The sequence below is a fragment of the Hipposideros armiger genome, unplaced genomic scaffold (genome assembly GCF_001890085.2).
Source record: "Hipposideros armiger isolate ML-2016 unplaced genomic scaffold, ASM189008v1 scaffold_79, whole genome shotgun sequence".
NCBI classification, from domain to species: Eukaryota; Metazoa; Chordata; class Mammalia; order Chiroptera; family Hipposideridae; genus Hipposideros; species Hipposideros armiger.
Genome location: NW_017731429.1, coordinates 890,718 through 914,518, shown reverse-complemented (window position 1 = coordinate 914,518; position 23,801 = coordinate 890,718). Strand labels below are relative to the sequence as shown.

Sequence of the window (23,801 nt, the reverse complement as noted above, 5' to 3'; positions counted from 1 at the left end):
AGCTATATATATGCATACATAATTTTTTTAAACATTTTCTCCCCAATTTCACTGTTAAACTGTAGTGTACTACTTTTCTGTGAACATTTTTGCTGGATAAAAACATCACTTTCCATAAGCTATGGTGTAAAATAGATCTGTGTGTGTGTATATGTGTGTGTGTGTGTGTGTGTGTGTGTGTGTATTATATATATTCACTTGAACTGTGTATTTTTTTTCTATATTTGAAAAAAGTTGTGAAATGCTATAGGAACTACCTTTTGGGATAATTAATTCATAATTCAGTTCTTGAAGGGCTTTCATATTTGTGCATCACCTTTCTTGTATTCATCTGTGTCTTTGTTGTATTAACATAATTGTTGGTATGTACAACCTTTTATCACAATTTCTATTTTAATGGAGACAAATCACTAATTTATATTTTGAAGAAGAATTTAACCTCAAATCCTAGCTTTGAAATCATTCTTCTTATTTTTTCAGCTCTGCTTTTGCTGAAATGATATGACGTCATCATTGGAAATTTGGGCTGTTGCTTGATAATGGACTTTTGTTTTTTCAAAAGCTATTCATAAAGAAGGGGACATGTTCAGACTACCTTTTGCAGTCTAAAGAATGCAGCATTGACGATAGAGAACTTTCTTAGAGTCTAGACACTGGGAATTCCTTGTGCAATGCTATTACAAGTGGTTTAATGTTTCTGAATAGCATAGGTTAGAGGGAGTGTCAAGAGGATGGAAATCTCCTTGTGTTGACCTCTCAGACAGTGCATTCATGTCAAAAACTAATCAAGTGCAGCTGCAAGATTAATTGTGTGGGGAAGCTGTAAACATAGAAAGCTGTGACCTCTACTCAGCTCTGTTTTATATACAAGCATTCACTTTGGAAGTACGGACTATGAACTTGAATGAACAATAATTTACTCAATTGGGCATACAGTAGTAGTATTTAATCATTACTGAGCTTGTAGCATGAGTTGGACACTTACAGGTTTCTAGTTTTGAGGCATTTTAGGAAATCAGACTAGGCCCAAGTAAATGACAAGAGGGGAAAAAAGAATTTGGGTTTCTGAAACCATGAGAGAAATTTGCCATTATTAACCTTTGAATCTTTTTTTTGAGCACTTTTATTTATAATGGGATTTCACTTTAATCCACAATATAACTTGCTTATTTCTTTGTCTTATTAATAATAGTTCAAAATCCCTCATTTAAATATTATTAGTAATAATTACTAATTCTTGACTCGATAATTACCTTATAGAAGTGAAATAATGTTTTTAAATTATGAAATGATAGTTAATTTTTTTATTTATAATAGAAAATAACTTATCTACCTAAATATTTATAATTAATATGTGCATTCGCAGGGTGTGCATTAGGCGTTTTCTACATACATCCAAAAATCTTATTGTTTGAATAGTAACCTAACTGGATTAGATGGGTAACCTATTTAAATTATCTTATAATCATGGAAATCAAGATCATTAGTTACATAATGATTTATCTTTATAATGTATAAGTATTTTTATGATTTATTTTAGAGTTTCTTTTTCCTTCTACTTTTTTACATCAATAGGCTTTATTTTTTAGAGTAGTTTTAGGTCGAGCAGAAAGTATAGAGAATTCCCATATTACCCCCATCCCTCTCCCAGCCTCTCCCATTATCAACATCCCTAGAGTATTACATTTGTTACAATTGAAGAATCTACATGGACACATCATTATCATCCAAAGTCCATAGTTTACTTACTTTTGGTTTCACTCATGGTGTTGTTCCTTCTGTAGGTTATGACAAATCTATAGTGACATGTATCCATCATTAAAGTATCATACAAAGTAGTTTCACTGCCCTGAAAATCCCATGTTCTGCCTACCCATCCCTTCCTCCCACAAATCACTGGCAACCACTGATATTTTTGCAGTCTCTTTACCTTTTCCAGAATGTCATATAGATGGAATCATACAGTATGTAGCCTTTTTGGATTAGCTTCTTTCACTTAGTAATATGCACTTAATGTTTTACCATGTCTTGTTGTTCTTCTTGTGCCTTGACAGCTGTTTTTGTTTTTTTTTTTTGTAGTGCTGAATAATATTCCATTGTATTTTAATTTTAGAAGGGAAAAAAGTTTACATATGTTAGTGCATTATTTTTAAATATTTTTATTTTCCTTTTTATTCTTGCTAAATGAAGTAACAGTTATTCCTGTTTGCATTTGAGGAAGCTGAGGTACAGAGAAATTATATAACTTTTTCAAAGTCACATTGCTAGGAATTATAAATCCAGGAATTGAATCCCGGAAGACCTTATTCCTGCTACACCGTTCTGTCTTGGAGAAGGAATATGTAACATATAAAATTTTATTTGTTGTAATTTTAAGCACTACTTAATTTTTAAGAAAAATAACTGTCTTTTTACATCTTTCATGTCCCAAAAATTTGTTTTTGTTTTTTTTCTGGTATGGAAAATAAATAAACTGCTTTGGAAAGGAAATTATAACAACTCTGTATAGTATATATTGCCATTTTACTGAGGTTTTAGCTAGAGTCTCAGTAGATGCAGTTTAAATTTTACTAACTTAAGATTTCATGCAGTACAAAGTGTTTTTTCGCTTTCATCCTTCTGTAATGTTGTGAATTATATATCTTTCCTGATGCAGTTAATGAATGTAACATGGTAATTGTTAAGGTCATTCTTAGGAGGCCTACTACTTGGAAGAGTTAATTTTATCATATGATGACAGTTCCTGTCAGCTGTATGTTCTAAAAGCTCCTACATTGGGAAATGTGAGATGTGTTTTAGATTTACGTTTAACATGTCTTTTTTTCCCTCATATTTTCAGAAAACCGATACTGGAAAAAATTACATATATAATTATTACATTTAAAATTTTCACTTAGTTTGCTAAACTGTATTAATATTGAATTTACATCAAGCAGTCCAGGAACTTTATTTTAATGACCGTTAAAGAGGTATTCCATCACATACACAGAATTACTAAATAGACCAGAGGGATTATTAAGGAGAGCAAGCCTACGAAGAGTGCACTATATATGTGCACTATATGTATATGACTATATATGATGAGGGCTTCTGAAATTTATGGGTGAGAACTGACCAGTCTATCTCAGAATCTCAGGTATACTCTAATTTCAGACAAATCATTATCTTGTCATTATTTATTGTGCCTACATTTGATCATTTGGTGCTGGCTAACTTTGCTTCAAATAAAACCCTCCCATCCTTTGAAGGACTCAGAAATATGATGTTGGTGTATTAGCATGGATAAATCCCTACAGCTGAATAAGCCTCTCAAATTAAAAAAAAAAACATAAAGGAGGTATTATACATTCATAGTACTATAATGGAATCTGTCATATGATTACATTTTCTTAGACTAGTAGGAAATTTAAAAACATACCCACACATCCATACACAGACACACTTTTGGTTTTTTTATTTTAAGGAAAATTCTGTAAAAGTATTTCTATCATTACCATTTAGTAGTTTGGAGTTTTATTAATCTGTGTAACTTTTGAGGGGCAAGTGGCAAACTATATGGGTATGTATATAAAATATACTTTCATATTACGCATATGTGTGTAACATATATAAATAATAATGATAGATATCTGTTGTCAAGCACTGTGCTAACTTACTTATGTGGACTTTCTCATTCAGTTTAATATTGATAACCTATTTAGTAGATGTTATTTTCATTTTACAGAAAACTGGAGCTTTAAATTAATTCAATACCACAATTTCACACTCTTGATAAATGTCAAGAATTGTAAAGAGATTTTATTCTACTTGAAGGTTAAAAAGCTATCCTGCCAGAGTTGTATGGATACTAGAGAAGACATGAGATTTCTGGTCAGAAACACAGACTTAATTACAGCAATAGCAGTAGACAGAATATTATCTTTTTTTGTGATGGTTCCTTAAGCTCCAGTTTTCCTGGGGTAAATGAAGAAGGATAAGGTAACACCTGCAAACATAGTTGATTCCATGACAGGAGAATATCTCTGAGTCTGGGGAATCCAAATCTTTTATTATGGGCAGTGAGCATGCCTTTTTCCTCCACAGCAAAAACTCTGTCTTCTAACGTTGTTCACTGTATACAGACACCCTTCAAAGAGAGCCTGGAACAAAAGATGGTGTCTCTCATGTAAGACATGCAGAAACATGAAAGATCTATGCAGAACCCACTCCACCCCCCAAAAAAGCCATGTGTTGGTAGAGTGACTTCAGAGTGAATCTCTTAACTATTTCTTGTTACACTGTCTGAGTAAATTATTTTTGCTTTTATTCTTTCTTTTTCTTTTCTCCTCTGTGTAGTCTTTTCTAGGTTTTTCTTAATCATTCAAAAAATTTTTAGAGTTAACCTTTCTTTCCAGCTTCAGTCCTATTGCGCATTTCCAGACGCTTGTCCTCTTTTGACACATTATTGCAGATAATCTGGGTGGTCTTTTCCCTTGCTTTTTTTTTTCTCTCTCCATTCATTTTGTTTATGGCTAAAGTGGCTCTTTCTGAAAGTCCCTTATGAATCTATAATAGGTTTACTTAGCTAATCTTTGTTCAATGAATGAATGGATTGAATATTCATACAAATGATGCATCAATTCCAGGCCCTTTTGCCTAGTATTTAAGGCCATTTATAAGTTATTCCTTTCTTGTCCAACTTTTCTTCCTGCTGCTTCCCTACAGAGTACAATATAATACTTGTTTCTCTAGCTGTTCTTTCTTCATATTTTTTCTTTTATCTGAAATGCCCTTTGTAGCTCTTTTCTGAATTCTACCTGTTATGCTCTACCTTCTCCATGAAACTCTCTGAGACAATACTGAATGTGCATTCTGTGAGCTCTTACTGTTTTTAATAAGTATTTATTGTTTAACATTAATTATTCTTGCATTAAACCATTTTTGGTAGTTTTGTCTCTGGCAAAAGTCAGAGACTATGTCATCTCCGTTCTTTGTGTATGTGCTGCTGAAAGAAGGGACTGTGAGCTTCAGAAGAAGAAATGAGAACTAACAGATGGAAAAAAAAACTAGAGGTGTGGAGATAGTTGTAAGGAAGACATGGGCGCATAGTTGAAACATAGGGTTGTTTTAAGGAGTAATGTGAAGTGAGATGAGATAGATACAGATTGTTTGATGGAGTTGTGGCTGTGGATTTTTCAGTAGGCAATAAGGACCTACTGTAGATGATTTGAGTAAGAATGGTATGATGAAATGGTACATTAGGAAGACATGTCTGTCAGTTTACTGTGGATTGGAAGTACTGAATACTAAGGAACCAGCTAGGAGATTTTGTAGTTGCCTAGATAATGGATAGCATAGATACTGTAGTGGCAGAATGAATACTCAGGAGAATCAGAGGCTGGAGTAGGATGCAGCCATTGCCATTTCTGTGGAGACATAATTAAACACCACAGTTTATGTGAAGCTTTGATACTCTTTGAAAGTTTGATGAAGCAAGCTGTGCATAGCCAGATTTTAAAAAAAGTATCAGTTAGTTAACATTTTTTATGCTAATATGCTAGGCCCTAGAGATAAGTGAATAAGACACAATCTCCTATTTTTCAAACTGGAGATAAAAGTTAGCTGAACGTAGTAATTTGAGTTAGATTTTGTTCTTGCTGTGCATGTCTTCCTTGTCTGGGGTCCCTATCACATGCTCTGCCCCTCAGTGTTTCTCAGCATGCTGTCAGCTGAAAGATAGGGAAATTGGGCGATTAGGAGAAATAGTGAGTGCCTTGGTGGCTCTGTCCTCCCCAAGGTCACAGAGACAGTATCTTTGGCAGATATAGGCTTGATAGGATGGACTTGGGGATTCACTTTCTTACTGATTGTTCCAAATCTTCATTGTCCTTTTATCATTAGGTCTAACTGATCACTTATATTTGCACAGGTGGCCGTGAGCTACTGTTCTAGTCATTTAAAACGTGATTCATTTTGTAATACTTTTATTGAAACATAACAGTAGTAACATTTCATAAAGTGAGGAAATGATGTGCATCTGGTTTGAAAAGTCCATACTCTGTTCCAGATTGTTGGCAAAACTTCAGATACTGCATCTGAGAGTAATATGTAGCAATTTGTGAAATGCTGTGACTTAGTGTTCAGTAAAGCTAGTAGCACATGTCTGCATAGAGTGGATAAAAATTGAGAATTGTGAAAATTTGTTATAATTACTAAATCTCAAATTACTCTAGGACTATAGAAAAGCACATGATGGTACATTTAACTCATTCAGGGATTTTTAAATGTGTTCTTTTCTTCCAATCTCAGGGTACAGATTACTTCCATAATTGTTCAGCGATGAAGATTTATTAAATGAAACAGTGTAAAAACAAACCTCACAGTGAAGGCAAATTTCTCTAAAGTATCCATAATGTGGTAGTGTTACTAAGAGACCAATTAGAAACATCTGTTAGGAATATTCACATTCAATGTTTGTTTAAGAACATTTATTACATACATGTAGTGTATTTAACCAGAATAAAAAAAGCTTAGTCCACACAAGTTTAATATTTCAAGGTACTTTGGCAGAATACTAATAGTTTAAAAACTTTATAGCAGGCACCATTATTTTGGCTTTGGTGTTGTTCTGAGTTTTAATTTCTAAATTCCCAAGTGCTCTGAGAACACAGAATGGTTGCGAACCTCTGTTCTTGCTAGACTGTGGTGAGCCCTCCATGTAACAGGGTCCTGCTGGGGACCTGTGTGGCCACCCTGTGATCTCCAGATACTTGGCCAGTGAAAAGCAGCCTGTTTCAGACTTCCATGAACTTAGTAGGTTTGGTGGTGGCTTTGCTAGAATCTTCTTCACAGAAGACCTGCCTTGACAAGTGACTCCTTTCTAGGCTATGCTATAGATTGTTAAGTGAAGGAGAGCTTTCTTTAAGGAAAACACACAGCCTATGTAGATTATACTGTGGAATGCTTTTTTTTTTTTTGTATTTTCTTTTGGCTACAGCAGCAGGTTATGAGGCAAAAAATATATATGCTAGTAATGATGGTATTTGCTTAATTGGCCTTATTTTAAGTATTTAAAACCTATTCCCCTGTATTACATCACTGTGGAATGTTATGGGAAGGAAAGACTGAAGCTGTGGTTCATTTATGCAATTTCTGCTGTTACAACAACTGGTTAGTTATATTTTTCACCCAACGCTTTGAATAAGGTATTGCATAAAGATGTGTTAGCAGCCAAAACATGTGTTTTTACTAAGTTGTTAAAAAATATGTTCTAGGTTTTATATATCCATAATTGACTTATTATTTAACACTGATGGACTATATAAGGAAGTATAGGTGCTAAAGAATTTTATTCTATTACATATTATAATTTTGATTGCATATCTAAGACCAATAGAATTCATTGTTAGTTAGTAATGCAAAAATCCAAATTTTCTATAAGTTTTGGATTCATTAAAATATTTTAAACCACCTTAGATTAAATTGTTTCTAAAAGGTATCACATATTTCTCTTTCTTAATTAGAACATATTAAACAAATTGGCTTCATTCATTATTCATATTGTTAATATGAAGTATTTTATAATACCATAATGTTTATGCACTTAGGACCTATCAAATAGGGTAGGGCTCATTATTCTACACTAAATGGTCCCCAGATGACTATTAATTTTGGGTTTAGCTTACTTTTCCTTATCTATTGTTGTGGAATGAACCACCCCAAAACTTAGTGGTTTTAAAACAACAGTTCTATTTTCTTACAATTCTGTGCATCAGCAGTTTAGTCTGGTCTTAGCTGGGCAGTTCTTCTGCTGGTCTCTCTTGAGGTCACTCATGTACCTACAGCCTTCTGGTGCCTTGATTGGGCTTCATGGTCTTAGGTGATACTGAGCTAGTTCATGTCTCTCTCTTCCTGGTCTCTCATCCCCAGGTTGGCTAGCTGGGACTTCCTTACATAGTGGTATCATGATTCCAAGAGGTGCGAGTGGAGCCTGGGCTTGGGAATCATATCATATAGTGTCACTTTTGCCACATTCTGTTGGTCAAAGGAGGGTGCCCTGGGAGGATGGGGAACTAGTCTCTGTCTCACTCTAGTGAGCAGAGCGGCGAAGTCATATTGCAAGGAGGTAGGCATTCAGGGAGAGGAGAAATTGTTATGGCCAATTTTGCAAACAATGTGTCATTCTTACCAGTTATTTTCTTATGCTTTCAACTATTACTTCATTATTATTTTTATGTCTCCCTCCATCATCCCCTCTCTTTCCTTTTCTTCCTATGTTGAATTTGCTTCGTTTTTGAAAACAACTTAACCCACATGGCTAGAATGGTATGTAAACTAAGTACTGACTTACTTTGAGAGAGGACCTGGGATATATTTCTACAAATCAATTGCACAGTTGTTGTGGCATCTCTCTTTCCAGCCTCTAATTTTTTTTTTAATTGAAAGAGGGTTTAGGAGGAAGAGTACAGTGACTGCCCTTCTTTACCTTGTTTTACTATGTGCCAAGATAGAGTTATCTATGATGTTCTTCACATAGGTCCAGGTTTTTGCAGAGCCTTCCAGGAACTGCTGTGTAGTGTGGTATGGGAGACAAAGCAGTAACTCAGGCAGAGAATTTCTACTTTATTTTACTTATAGTTCTTTTCAGGTTTGATTTTCTTTGAACAAAGGGTTCCTGCTTAAAGAATAAAAATGACCATTTTAGGTAATTAAACTTGCTGGCTAGCTGAATTTTAGATATGTGAGGTTAATTATATAGTTAAAACACAAATGATTTAAGGTCTTATACAAGTAGTTTTGCTTTAAGCTATTTCTAAAATATATTTTCTAAATGGGGAATTTATATGCTTTGATTTTATTAGATACTTTAAAAACATAGTCTAGAATTTAGCAACCCTGAATTCAGAGCATCAATTACACACACACACACACACACACACACACACACACACACACACAATTCTATAAGGTTAAGGGCTAACTTATATCTAAGAAAGCAGTGGATATAGTAAAATAGCAAAATGTAAAGTGTTTCAGTGTGTTAAAGGAGGTATAGAATTAAGTCCACCAATGAGGGAGTAGATCCTTTTGAAAAAAATTAATGTATCAGAAATTGTTAACCTATTTAAATGTAAAGGAAATAATTAGAAAAGAAAAAAGAAAGTTATTCCATGAGTTATATGTGTATTTTTGAGGATACAAAAGTTTAAATGAATAAACAAAAGGGTTTGTAAATGTTGTTTGTTGTAAACGCATGTACGATCCGGGGCTTCACCTGTCTGAAGCTGGGAGGTAGTCTAATTTCTCTCTGTCCCCATGGAATGGCTTGGGTGGCTCCTTAACCACTGAGTGCTTAAATCTTGATTGAAATTGTTTATGTGTTCCTTATAGTTCTGACCTACAGAGGGATCAAGGTGAGGCAGTTACCTACTATCTTATATTTGAAGGACTTTTTGTGGAAGAAAGATTTTTTTCTGTGAAACTGGGCATTACAAGTATAATTTTGAGAAAGGCAGATATCACTACAATAGTGAGGAAGAATTTGCAAATAGAACTGTCCAAAAAATGAATTGGGTTGCCTTGTAAAGTTGAGTTTCACGTTTTAGGAATTTTTAAGCAAAAGCTATACAGTCATCTTTCATGGTCATTACAGAAAGGATTCATGGAGCAGAGACGAGGTTCGATTAGAGTGGTCGCAGGGTTTTATCAGTGCTTAAGATTGTGTGAATGGTCCACGTAAAGAATCTAGGCTTCCCTCTAGGTCAGTGGTGCCAGCTGGGGGCAATTTGATACATTCTTCAAGAGATATTTGTCAATGTTTGGAGACATTTTTGGTTGTCCTCACTGGTGGTGAGTGCTGCTGTTGTCCTCTAGTGTGTAAAGACCAGATAAGCTGCTAAACATCTACAATGCACAGAGTAGCCTTCCACCTCCTCACCCCCAACAACAAAGACTCACCCACCCCTAAATGTCCCTAGTGCCAAGGATGAGAAACTCGGGGATTTGGCTCTAGGGATTTGGCCTAGTGAGTGAGTTAGATGGTGAATTTGGTCTTTGAGACTAGCCTGGGCCTGAAGTGATTAGGCCAGCTAATACTGACCTTAGGCAAAGGTGTGAAGTAGGTAACACTTACGTCCATGCCCATCGCACTATCAGTTCCATTACTCTTGAGCTCTGTAAGGTCTGTCTCTGTACCACCCTCCTGGGCCTGTCTTCCAGTGACTCTTGATCTCATCAGACTTAGCTCCCCTGGGCCTATTTCTTCAACATCTGTTCTCTGTTACCTAGATAATCTGAAGAATGAATATACCCACTGATACTGATTTAATACCCTTTCCTTAATTGGTGATAATTCCTGAATCTCTCTTTCTCCCCCAGTGATCATGGCGATTCTGCTGGAGCCTTCCACGGTGACCAGTTGTCTACTTACAGGGCTATAGAACTCTGTAAAATTTCAAGTTGTCATTCACACAGAGTATATAGGAATACTGTATTAAAGCAAGATAATGTGACTCTTGTCTAATACCTACTCAAAATTATTTATATAAAAATTCAAACAAGACATTAGAAATATTTACCTGCATATACGAGTGTATGAAGCTAATTAGAGCTAGCAACTCAGAGGTAGATGAAAATATCAACAGAAGAAGTTTGAGCACTGGAAATTTTTAATACTAAGAATGGTCTACAGTCACTTGGGTATAGAGATCACTTTTTCAGGTTAATTAACCATCAATTTTAATTTCATGTGTATGCAGAAATGAAATAATTAGGCAATAGTTTTGTGTTTAATTTATTTAATATAAACTGCTCTGATTTGTAGTTTGGTGGCATAACAATCCAAAATGAAATTCTCATGTCACCATATTGTTATATAGATAATGGGAGAAGTTTTCTTCTAGTCATTCATACTATACTCATTACTAAGTAATGAATATATTTAATTGGGAGATTTATTTTTTACTCAAATAGGTCTCAAGATATATAAACGTCTAGTTATAATGACATTTTTGAGGCAGGGTAATTACCAACAATTTAATGCTTAGTTTTCATTAAAAACTAGTCATTTTAGCTTTTTCCCTTTTTATAAAAATGAAATCATGCTTCCACAAATGCCAGTTTATATTTTGGCTCCTAGCTTGATGGAGATGAAGGAATGTGTATGTAGGATAGCTCAGATGGAGACTGTGTGCACCAGGAACCACCTGCTTTCCTTAGGGCCTTTCTATTAAAATAGTAATCAGACTATTCCATGTGAACACTTTGGCTAACACACACACATACCTCATTTTTGCCATGTCCTATATTTAATACACTAAGAAAATTGCATTTAGAAATGCTCTTCAGAACTTTGCAGCTTCCACCCCCAATTAGTCTGGTTTATTGTTACTAATTAAATTTTGAAGACTGAGAAGGCCAAGTCATATCCGTTTCAAAGTTCTGTGGGTATTGTGAGGACTTATTTTTGAGAGCATTTACTCTGTTTCACTCCTGATCATCTTCCCAGCATGACAATATTGAGTTGTTCTGCTTCGCTGATATACTGCTTGTTCATCTCATTCTAACTCTGGGTGGAGACTACAGTGGTATTTAGACATAGTGTTTTAGAAATAGCCCAGGGTGATCTTTGTGTGTACTACGGTTTGTAGAAATTTATTTTCAGAAGACTCTAACTTCTAAACTGTAAGATACCTTTAAAAAGAGTCACTTGAAAAAATCTGAGTTGGATGAGAGAAATAAGTCGGTCTATAATTTAAATGAATGAACAAAATGAATGTTTCTTTTGTTCTTAACCAGGAAATCATGTCCCCTATGTCTATATGTCCAATAACCTGCATTTTCAAGGTACTAATTTGGAATATAATCTAGAGTAAGTATACATTCATATTATTGATATTTTAAAATAAAAAATAAATACAGATGTATTCATAATACTGGAGAAGTAAGCTAAAACTCTGCAGCTGTGCTAATTGCTACTAAACCAAGACTGTGGGAACACTGAGAATGCTATTGTGAGAAAGCTTAAGAAAACCTTTGTTCATTTCTTCCCATGCCTGTTAATGACATCTTATGGAGAAAAAAAAATAAGAAAAACAAAACTTATTTTTCCTTCCATGACAATTTCTATAGGAGTAGATGATTATCAGGTTGTGAACATAATTGAGGGACTAAAATACCATATGAGGATCACATTCTTTGTTCTGAAACCTCCTGGTTCTCTTAGATGCAGGCATTCTGAGAAAGCAAGAAAGATGGAGAGAAGAAAAACAAGATGGTGGTCTCTTCAGGTATATAGACTGTACTCAGATTTTCATGTACATAATTTTGAGTTTATTTAGAAAGTTCAGAGACTACTATTCTTTGGTAAGAAGATTCTGAAGAAGTATTGTGTATATACATCTATCTATCTATCATATATCTATCTATCTACACGTGTATACATACAATACATAATATTGCCATTAGCAATGTAAGAGTAATGTACTTTCAAGGGGTGAGGAGTTTGTACAAACATTCCCAGATAATAATACCTAAAATTATGATTTTGACTTTTAGACAGACTGCCTCCCTCATTAGACCATATGGTAGATTCATCCTTGGACCTGGTTATACACAAGTTTCATATAAGGTCTTCACTACATGCAACTAGAATACAAAGCTTCTTTCCATAATAGAGGTAACCCCAGTGTATAAATCTCTTCTCTTTAATCATTTTGGAATTCATAATTAATAGCTAATATTGGATAAAACTTGGTTTTACAGATGCACTGGATTTTTAGCTCTGTTTATTCTTAATTCATTTTTACTGTTGGAATAAGACTAAATAAGCATCTAAGTTTCTTCTCATTGCCCTAGTTCCATTAGATATTAACAAAGTTGACTGGATTTAAAAAATATATCAGTAGTGATTTTTTTTATCCTTTTATCACGCTCTTATCTATAAACTTAAAATACTTTTGTAGGTTTTTTTTTTAAGATTTTTATTGGGGAATTGGGGGGATGGGAACTGTGCTGGGGAATTGGGGGAAGGGGAACAGACAAGTTGCTGTCGTTTTGTTCTTCAGTCTAGTTGTGGAGGACGTTTCACTGGCCCAAGTTGGCACCATCATTGCGCTCTTCCAGGGCGAGGCAGATCAGTCGCTGGCTTCTGGACGGCCACTCACAGCGGCTGCTGGCTGCTCACGCTGGCTGCTGGCTGCTCACGCTGGCTGCCGGCCACACACGGTAGCCCATGGAAACCCACTGCCACAGGGGCTGCAGCCTATGCCGTTGCCGGCGACTCACAGAAGCCCAGCTCCAGGTCGAGCTGTTGTTCAGCATCTTAGCTGTGGAGGGCAGTGTCACTGGCCCTCATATGTGGTATCCAAACCGGGGCCCTCTGGCGTCCCAAGCCAGTTCTTAACCATCGCACCACTCGGCCGGCCCTTTTGTAGGTATTTTTAAAAACCATATATTTCAATATCATTATGCCTCTTAGTAATAAACTAGATACTAAATCTGTCTTGCTGATTGCAGAGGGGCGGGGGGAAAGCACAGAAAAAAGGTTACCCAACACATAAGAAACCTTGATCTATTGTGTTTTCTTGCTGTGATACGCATGGGGAGCTCAAAAGGAAAAATCTTGTGTGTGTATTCAGTTTAGAAGAGATAGTTGAAAAGTCTTCCATAGTTCATGTGAATTCATAATACAAGCACATGCTACCCTGCTACTCCCCCCACCCATTTTTTGTAGAGGTAATGCCCAGTTTAATTGTGCTTTAAAACTTTAAAAATGTTCATTAGAAAAAGCAAACCTATTAATTCTGGACCTTTCCTTTGTGAAGAAATGGTAGTCAGTGGAAACTGAGTATGCAGAGAGGAATCTGCAGCTGGACAGAAATAATGAGAACCAAGACAGATATGAGCTATGCCATGCCTAATCAAGGAAGAAGGATTTCTCAGATGAGTTCTGGAATGAGCATATGCCCATAGAACTGGCAGATGGCTTGAGTGTGGGCAAGGGGCATACCACTTGGGAGAACTAAGTGACATTCCGATATACCAGCACATGAGTGAAGTACCCATATGCTGTGTTTAAAACAACAGTGAAGATAGTACATGTTTTTCTATTCGTTGTTGATGGCTGTTTTTGGGAGGATTATGTATTAGGATGGAGTGGGTTCTCAGTGGACACTTAAAAAATGTGGAACTCAGCTGGAGGGCAGCTGTTGGCTTTCTGTCCACAGCACAGTATGGTTTGGTGAAGTAGTGAGTGAGCGCTGTCTTCCTGGCCACCTTAGCTAGAATCAAAACAGCCCTCATTCTGGTGGATTTTTCTTACCTTCATCAAAAGAGAAAGATCTGAATTGCCAGAGTGCCATGTGTCGTTTGTGGCCCTGCTGTGACCTCTCTAAAGTAATCTGCAAGCTCTTATTTATTTATTTTTGTAATGTCTCCAAGGGAAAAACACAATATCACCCTAAGCCTGGTTCTTATTTGAGGTTAATGGGAATACCACCCTTTGGATGACAATAGCTAACTTACTACAAATTGTCTACTTATAATAATGAGGTTTCACTTAGGTGACCTGTCTACTTTGCCCTGCTGGAAACACAATATTTTTTCAGCTTTAGCTTTGCTCTGAATCCATGTAAAACCTTTCTCCTCCTCCTCCTCCATGTGCTGAATGACATGTGAGGCTCTTTGTTTTGTTCTCTGAATTGAACAAGTAACGTGTTTGAAAGCATTAAGGTAAAGAATGGTGGTCCCTTACATAGTTTAGTAAACATATTGCAAAACTGACTCATGCAACCTTTTTGTCATCTCACTTTATAGGTAAACATGTAAGGTTTTTAGTTTTTGCTTGTACTATTTAGATGATTTATTTGGAAATTTACAGAGCATATTTCTTAAATCTGTTTTTACTAGAATAAATATTTTATAGCAGTTTTGAGGATTATGGAATTTTCTTGTCACCTTTGCTTTTCTTAAATCTGATTTATAATATAGACAGTGAGCTGTTTGACACAGAGACTATATCTTAACTTACTGTTTTATCTGCTGTGCATGAAAATAAGAGATGCTTTATAATTAAGTTGAATAAGATTCATAAAAGCTGTAATTCTTTGATGGGAGTTTTTAAAGGAAACTTTGAAAGAAATCCATGACAGTTCATGGGCTTTGGAATCAAACCTGGTTCCCCAAACTGGCTCAGTCCTAACTATGTTTCTCTAAACCTCTTCTCTGAAGTGAGTATAATAATCCTTACATTGCAAGGCCATTTTGAGGATTATGTAGTAAAGTGAAGTATGTCAAGAATTTAGTTAAGCATGTGACACAGAGGAGCTTTCAGAAACATCAGCAACTGATGTTGTTACACTATTATTTTAATTATTATAATACTGAACTTTGAAAGATTTTCCCCTCACTCACTTTTTTAAATGACACTGATTTTTTAAAAAAGTGGAATCATTATGGGGATTATGCCTACTTGTAAGCACAGTAGCCACTAAATAACATTAATAATGATAAAATCTTTTCTAGAGGCAGAGGGGTATAATTGAAAGCCTCGAATTGGAAATCAAATAGTTTTAGTTTTGAGTCTTAATTCAGCCACTTAAATAGTCTGTGATTTTAGGTGACTAACTTATCTGCTGAGTCCATCTTTGCCTCATCTTTAAAATGAGAATAATAAAAACTTATCTTGAAGAGCTGTTGTTAGGATTAGAGATAATATTTTTAAAATATATAGTACCTAGCACTGTTAATCTCTAGTAGTTCATTATCTATTTTATTCCTCTACTTTCCTTTCTCCATGTTCTCTGTTCCTTTTTATTTTCTTGATTTACCTCTACTAATTTTCTACCTTTAAATTCTCCATAGTTTCTTTTGGTTCCTTACGCTTCCTTTTTGTATTTATTTCCTTTCCTGTTTGTTTTGCATTGCATTTTTAATGCCAGTTAATTGACCATAGAGAAATGGGTATGGGGAAGAAAAGGAACAACTGACTATCTTGATAATTTTTAAATATGTCATTGCCAACCTTTACTTCCAATAAACTGCATTTCCTTTACACGATAAAATAGAGATGTGAATGAAGTGCTGTGAGTATTTGACCATAATGTCTGTCTGGGTTTTATAGTCCCAGTTCTGAGAATATACTTTCAATGAGTATTTTGTTCAGTGAATGAATTTGCATCTTGGTTCTTAAGTTTTTAGTAAAGACTGAATTTTTCTACATATAATCCTTTATCTGTAAATTTTTAAGTAGCTGGTTGTTTTCAAGCTGTTTATTTTTTAAAAGCCTGCCAGCAGAATGAGAATTTTGTTATAATAAAGAATGTAACTTCCAGGTTGTGTTAGTTGCTACATATTGAAATTTTCCATAGTTACATCCTTTAGATTGTTTTATTTTTATGGCAGAGAAAATACAGCTTACCTACTTACCATAAAAGGACAGGATATCATGTAGCCTGTGCTTCCCAGCCACTATCTCACATAGCTGTTTTCTACCACTGGAAAATTTCAAGGTTACTATGTTGTCAGACTCTGTTTGCTGACCTTGAAGTATATAAATCAAGAATGGTGGGCAGTGCAAGGAAGAGACTAGGCCCAAGTTTTTGCATATTTAATGTAATTTCCCTCAATTACATTCAGTTCAGTCAGAGCAAATGCTTTCATCTGCTTATATATACATGTATTCTGAAATTTGCCTCATTATATGTTAGTGACATTTTGCTTTGAAATAATTTTGTTGTATGCTGAAAACAATTGACTGATGGAATCAGAATTTTGGAGTTTGGAAAGCTATAGATTAATCTAACTTCTTTTAAAGATGAAAAAGTTAAGACTTAAAGAATGGAAGTGACTTATTTGATCCAGTTTATAGTCTTAAATTTGGAGACCCGAGACTTCTTTCTTAATTCTAGTCTGGCATATGTGGTCCTAAATTCCCCCATATGGTATTTTGTACTTTCTGTATTTGTTTTGTCAAGGAAGGGAAACTTAAGAAAAAAAAAATCCTAATCTGAAACAAAGGGACAGATTAAAAAGATGGACTGTATATTATGTGAGATTTATATTATGTAAAGATTTTTTTAAATTGTAAAGCAATACATAGCTATTTAACTTGAGAGTACTGCTGCTTGAAAGTATGTGTTAGCTGAAGCATATCAGTATTATGATAATATATTGCGTTCAAAGTAAAAAATATATATATTGCAAATTGTGACACTTAGTCATCCAATAAGAATGGTTTCCCCAAGAGACCATGCGATAGTCTTGTGTTTTCAGAAAAGTTGAAGATGTTTAGTGGAATCTAAAGTTCAGTCTTTTTATAAGTGTATGAATGGGAGTAATATTTTCTTTATTGAAGAAGGATTACTATAAATAGAAACTAACTTAATCATCATCAAAAGCCTTAAATAATGTATCAGGAGTCTATCCATGTATGGAGTTAGGTAAAGTAAAGACTCTGACCTTTGGGACTTTATGTTCTAAGTTCTGGTAGAGACATAAAGAAAGGTACACAGACAACCAAAAAGCATTGCCTAAATATACTGAATAATTGAAAAAATAATATAATCAGATGTTTTGGTAAGTACTTCTTGTAGCATGAAGTTTAATATTCTGTCCTAGCATATTGTATTGGGATGATTGGTTAATACACCTGCATTTCCACTAGACTGCCCTCCTAAGGGCAGCAGGAACCCAGTAGCATGTAGCTTTGTTTCCCTGGTATGCTGGCAATATAGCAAATACTGAATAAATATATCAATGATGGTGAGAACTCGTGGTTCCTCGTCTATTCAAGTTTGCTAGAAGGTCATGTGGGCTCTTGATAATCTGGAGCTTACCTTTGTATCTCTCTCCCTTTGACTTGCTGAGTCACAAAGTGTTAGAAACACATAGACACCAAATCAATTATTGTGAATGGGTGGGTGGATACGTTGCAGAAATATGAATGAAGTACACATGGGGCAAGGGGAAGTTTATTGCTGCTTTTCCAGAAAACAGAGATGAGATTTTGGTGTCTATTTGAGTAATGAAAGGAAGAAGCCTCAGTGAATATGGGGGAAATGGGCTTGATGAGTAATGAAGCACAGACAACGAGGGGCATCACTGTCTTTGGACACACTCAAGAGGGAGTGGTTAAAGGCGCTGTGATCAGGGACAAGAACATTTAATTATGTTAAACAGAAGCAGAAGAGTTCTGTGGTAGAAAGCAGTTAAATGCACCATCTGTTAGGTCTCTACTAGACTTTAAAATGACTTCAGGATACGTGTTTTAACCATTTTGAGAAGTAAATGGTAAAAACAGCTTTCTTTACCAGTCTGTACTCGCATTGGACTGTATTCACATTTGTCATATTTCTGATTATTTTTTGGATTTTAAAGTATTCATATATTGTGATTTTGTTTCTTTATTAGAGCTTTGAGAGGGGATAGTTTTCATATAATTCTACAATTACATGGTGATGACAGCAATAGTACCGTTTTTGTGTGCGTTTTTTTTCCCCCTGAAAGTTTTGTAAGTTCTATAACAGGAAGCCATGTATTGTAAATCTGTCACTTCCTGAAAAGTCATTCCAGAGAAAACAATATTTTTCAGTTGAATGAACTTTACTTTCACATTAGTTGTTATACTTTCTATACACTCTTGGCTTAAAGTGTTCTTTTGGCTTAATATGTTACTGGATTTTCTTTACGTGATTACTTTTATTTAATCATCCATATTCTTAATACAAATAGCTAATAATGAAAATATTTATAGGTTTTTATGTAAGTATACTCAGTTTCAAAAATAAAAATGGTTTCTAAAAGGTCACCAATCCTAAAAGAGGCAAATGATATGAAAAAACAGTTAAACCAACTAACCAAAAAACAAGCAAACAAACAAACAAATAGAAAGGTTTATAAACCTGGAAACACCAGTTTCACTCATAAGAAGAATGAAACCATAATGTATCATTTCTTTCACTCATTTCTTTGATAAGGATGAAACAGTTTGATAAAACGGTTTTTGTGGGTTTAGGGAAATTGCTAGTCTAAGGAAAAGCTACCTTCATATACTGTTGATGGGAGTGCATCAAAATTAAAAATGCACCTATCCCTTGATGCAGTGAATCCAGGTCTAAGAATTTACCTCAGAGATATAAGTGCACATGTTTACAAAGTGTACTTTGGTATTCAATATTCATTGCATCCACTCTAAATATCTAGTCATAGTCTGTTTAAATAAAGTTCAGCATTTCCATATTCTGTGTGTTTATCTGTAAAATTGAAAGGAAAGGTATAAGACAATGTCTTTATTAGTATGTGTCTATTCACACACACACACACACAATTCTACACAGACAGGATACCAGCAATCTGGAATAGAAGGGCGCTTTCTTTTCACTGTGCTTTTGTTACTTAGTTTGAATGTAGTGTTTATCATGTATGTGTTACATTGTAAAAAAAAAAACAGCTTTAATAGCATTTTCAGATGTAATTTACATGCTATAAAATTTACAGTTTAAAGTGCCAAATTCGTAGGGTTTTAGTGTATTGATGGAGTTGTGCACCTATCCATACAATCTAATTTAGAACCTTTTCATCGCCCCCAGAAGAAACCTTGTACCATTAGCAAATACTCCCTTATCAACCCTCACTCCCCTAGCTCTACCCATTCATTATTTACTTTCTGTAAATAGATTTGTCTATTCTGAAATGTCATATAAATGGTATCATACAGCATGTAGTCCTTTGTAACTTGTTTCTTTCACTTAAATTATGTTTTTGAATTAAATTTTCCGAATTTAAAAAAATGTTAAAAAATTAAGGTGAAAATAGCGATTTCAAAATTACTTAAAATTATTTTCCTCTGTAAATACTTTATGCAATGTTTGTGAAATGGAAGGGAATCGCAGAGAAATTATTTCTTGTTAGTAGTTATCAGTTATTGAACATCTGTGATATACCAGTCACTGGACAAAGCGTAGAGGTCTCTCTGAGTTGAGGAAACAGAGTGGAGAGTGAAAGGAGATCATGCTGGACAGAGTTCACAGAACAGAAGACGGGAGAGGAAAGGACTCAGCTGATTACTGATTAGGACATGTGAGGGAGGAAAATCCCGGGGCCAAGGAAAGAACAACCTGAAAGGATTAGAGGTCCTTAACTGAGTGCTTGGCATTCACATAGCAGCAGGAATAGATGCCTTACAAGCCAGACTGGAAAATATCAAGATCCATGTGGCGCTGAGGGACACATAAGGGTCTTATCTCAGTAATGGGGACTAATTAGCCATAAGTTAAGCACTACTCTCCTCCCTCCTAAAATATCTAAAAAACAAGTCCTTAAAGGATTAAACTATTTTCAATAACTTAACTGTGTCCCAGAACAAAGCTCAAGAAGATTTATGGGAATACAAATATATCCAGCACCCACTAAGGTAAAATTCAGAGTGTCTAATATCCAATCACAATTACCAGGCATGCAGTAAGAAATAAAACTTGATCCATAATGAGGAGATAAACCAGTCAATACCAAACCAAATATGACAAAGCTGTTAGTTAGCAGGCAAGAACATTAAAAAGAGTTATTATAACTGAATTCTGTAGTTTCAAAAAGTTAGAAACATGGAAAATGGGAAAAAATCCAAATCAAACTTGTAGAGTTGATAATTACAATGTGTAAGGTGGAAAGTTTACTGGATGACATTAATGACATACTCTATTGCAGAAGACAATATTAGTAAACTTGAAAACATAACAGTAGAAACTATCCGAAATGAAACACAGAGTGAAGAGAATTTTTTTCTTTTTTTAATAAAGAGAACATTTGTGAGTTGTGGGAGAATTTCATGTGACCTACTCTACATTAATTGGAGTTCCTAAAGAAGACGAGAAGAGGGGAGAAAAAAAATATTTCATGTAATAATGGTTTAAAATTTTTTCAGGGGCCGGCAGAGTTGCTCAGTTGTTTAAGAGCTCACTCAAGAGTGCGAGCTCTGAGCAACAGCAGTTTGAGTCCTGGCCTGAGCTGAGCTGCTGCTGAGCTGCCAACAGGTGGCAGGATGGCTCAGCTAAAAAAAAATGTTTTTAAATAAAAATAAAATAAAATTCTTTCAAATTTGATGAAAACTGTAAACCTACAGATTCAAGAAACTTAACCCCTAGTACAAGACCTAAGACACATCATAATCAAATTTTAAGAAAATATTGTAGTGACATTCATTGAGTGAACTACTGAAATGAAATGATTTTAAACCTAGAAATCTATATCCAGCAAAAGTATCTTTAAAAAAAAAAAGGTGAAATTTTTTTTAGATGTACATTTTTTAATTTAAATAACCACACTCTGCATTTGGCCACAACCTAGTAACAGTTAAGGGATGATCAGGATATAATCCTCACCTTTCCAGTTGAAACAACCAAAATGTGGCAAAACACAGGTAACAATGGTTTTAAGATCCTGGACATTAGGGTTTGAAAAATGATTAAAATATAGTGGTTTTATGAAGGTACAATGGGTGACAACAATTGCACAAAGGTCATGAGGGGAGAAATGGAAGTAAATTATTGCAAGTTTCTATATTATATGTTAAGTGGTATAATATCACTTGAATGGAGACTGTATCAACTTAAAGATGTATACTATAAACCCTAAAACAAACACTAACATAAACCCACAAAGGAAAGAAACTAGAATCATAAAAAAATAATCCAAAAAAAGGCAGAAAGGAGGAAAAAGGAAACAATAAGAGACAATAGAAAAATAAATAGCAAGTGATAGATTTAATTCTGAACTTACCAATAATCACATTAAATGTAAACAATCTCAATATATCAGTGAAAAGGTGGAGATTTTCAGATAGCATAGACAGCAAGAAACTGATATCATGCCTATGAGCAATGAACTTCAAATATACAGACCCAATCAGTGAAAAGTAAAAGAATGGAAAACTAACAGTAATCAAAAGAAAGCAGTAGTTTTATAATCAGATAAAACAGGTTTCAGAGCAAAGAACATTATCGGAGGAGATAAAGAAGGTAATTTCATCATGATAAAGTAGGCAGAATTCTAAATGTTCATGTCCCTAATAACAGAACTTCAGAATACACCAGCGAAAAACTGATGGCTCTGCAAGGAGAGATTGTGGAGACAACTCCACAATCATAGTAGGATATTTTGATACCTTGTCTTAATAACTGATTGAACAAGTGACCAAAAACAAAATCACTAAGGATATAGACGGTTTGAACCAAAAATGTCAACCAACTTGACATAACTAACATTTATAGATCCCTCTGCCCAGCAACAGTAGAATGCACATTCTTTTTAAATGCACATGGGATATTTACCAAACATATGAAACATATTTTGGGACATAAAACAAGTTTTGATAAATTTAGAAATAATCAAGTCATATAAAGTATTTTCTGACCATAATAGAATCAAATAAGAAGTCAGTAACAGCAGAAAGATTGCTGAAAATCTCCAAATATTTGGAAACTAAATCACACACGTCCAACTAAGTCATAGATCACAGAAGTAAGCAGAAGCAAAATTAGTAAGTATTTTGAATGGAGCAAAAGTGAATACCCAACTTACCAAAATTAGTAGGATACATACATGTACAGCAGATCTTAGGAGAAAATTTATAGCATTATGCATAAAATGCATTTTTAAGACAGATGCTATCTTTAAAAAAATCTTAAATCAGTGGCCTACATTTCTGTATTTAAGAAACTAGAAAAACAAACAAAACAAGCAAACTAAATTCAAAGCAAGCAGAAAAAAGGAGCTAATACAGATCAAATTGACATCAGTGAAGTGGATTGATCCAAGTACACTTGAAGACATACGGTAGAAATGATCCACAGTGAAACACGGAGAGTAAAGAGAAAAGCTTTGTTGACATAACTAAGCTTTGGGTCAGGACTCCTTTTGGAACCTTTCCATATACATCTTAGTATTGATATGTTGCGTGTAGTATGATGTGTTTGAGAGGAGCTTCTTTAATCCAGATTTACTGTGTGTTCTGATGCCTGCTTTTAGAGGAATTTTTTAATAGCTAGTTTATATCCCACAAAGGATGATTATGTTTTTAGGAGCTGTTCTTATTGATTAGAATTAGTTGACGGCTGAACTGTATTTTTTAAAAATATGGTAATCTTAATATAATAGTTAATAAGCATTATGATTTATTTGCTGGTTTCGTTATATAAAAGCCATTGTCTTTGTTCTTAACTTCTTCAGGCATTTTTTAAAAAAATTTTTGAGTTATAGTTGATATACAGTATTATATTACTTTCAGGTGTACGCCATAGTGATTAAACATTTATATAACCGACAAAGTGATCATCACCCCAATAAGTCTAGTACCCATCAGACATATTATTGACTATATTCCCTATGCTTTACATCCCTGTGACTATTTTTATAACTGCCAATTTGTACTTCTTAATCCCTCACCTTTTTCACCCAGTCCCCAACCCCCTCCCTCCTTTCTGGCAACCATTAGTTTGTTCTCTGTATATGAGTTTGTTTCTGTTTTGTTTGCTCATTTATTTTGTTTTTTAGATTCCACATATAAGTGAGATCATATGGTATTTGTCTTTCTCTGTCTGACTTATTTCACTTAGCATAATACTCTCTAGGTCATCTGTGTTGTCACAAATGGCAAGATTTCATTCTTTTTTATGGCATTCTTAGAGGTAATTAAAAAAATTGCCTGTTCTTTTTTGAATTCTGTTACACTTCTACCCAATCTATATACATAAATACATATTGTAATACATATAGATATTGTATAATGTACATACTTTTTACTTATATATGAGTGTGTGTGTGTGTATACA

At 34.5% G+C, this 23,801-nt stretch overlaps 1 protein-coding gene across 6 annotated transcripts in view; it reads left to right on the top strand.

Moving 5' to 3' along the window:
• Window positions 1-23,801, top strand: part of TMEM135 (transmembrane protein 135) — a 307,887-nt gene that overhangs the window by 107,271 nt on the left and 176,815 nt on the right. The window lies entirely within an intron of this gene.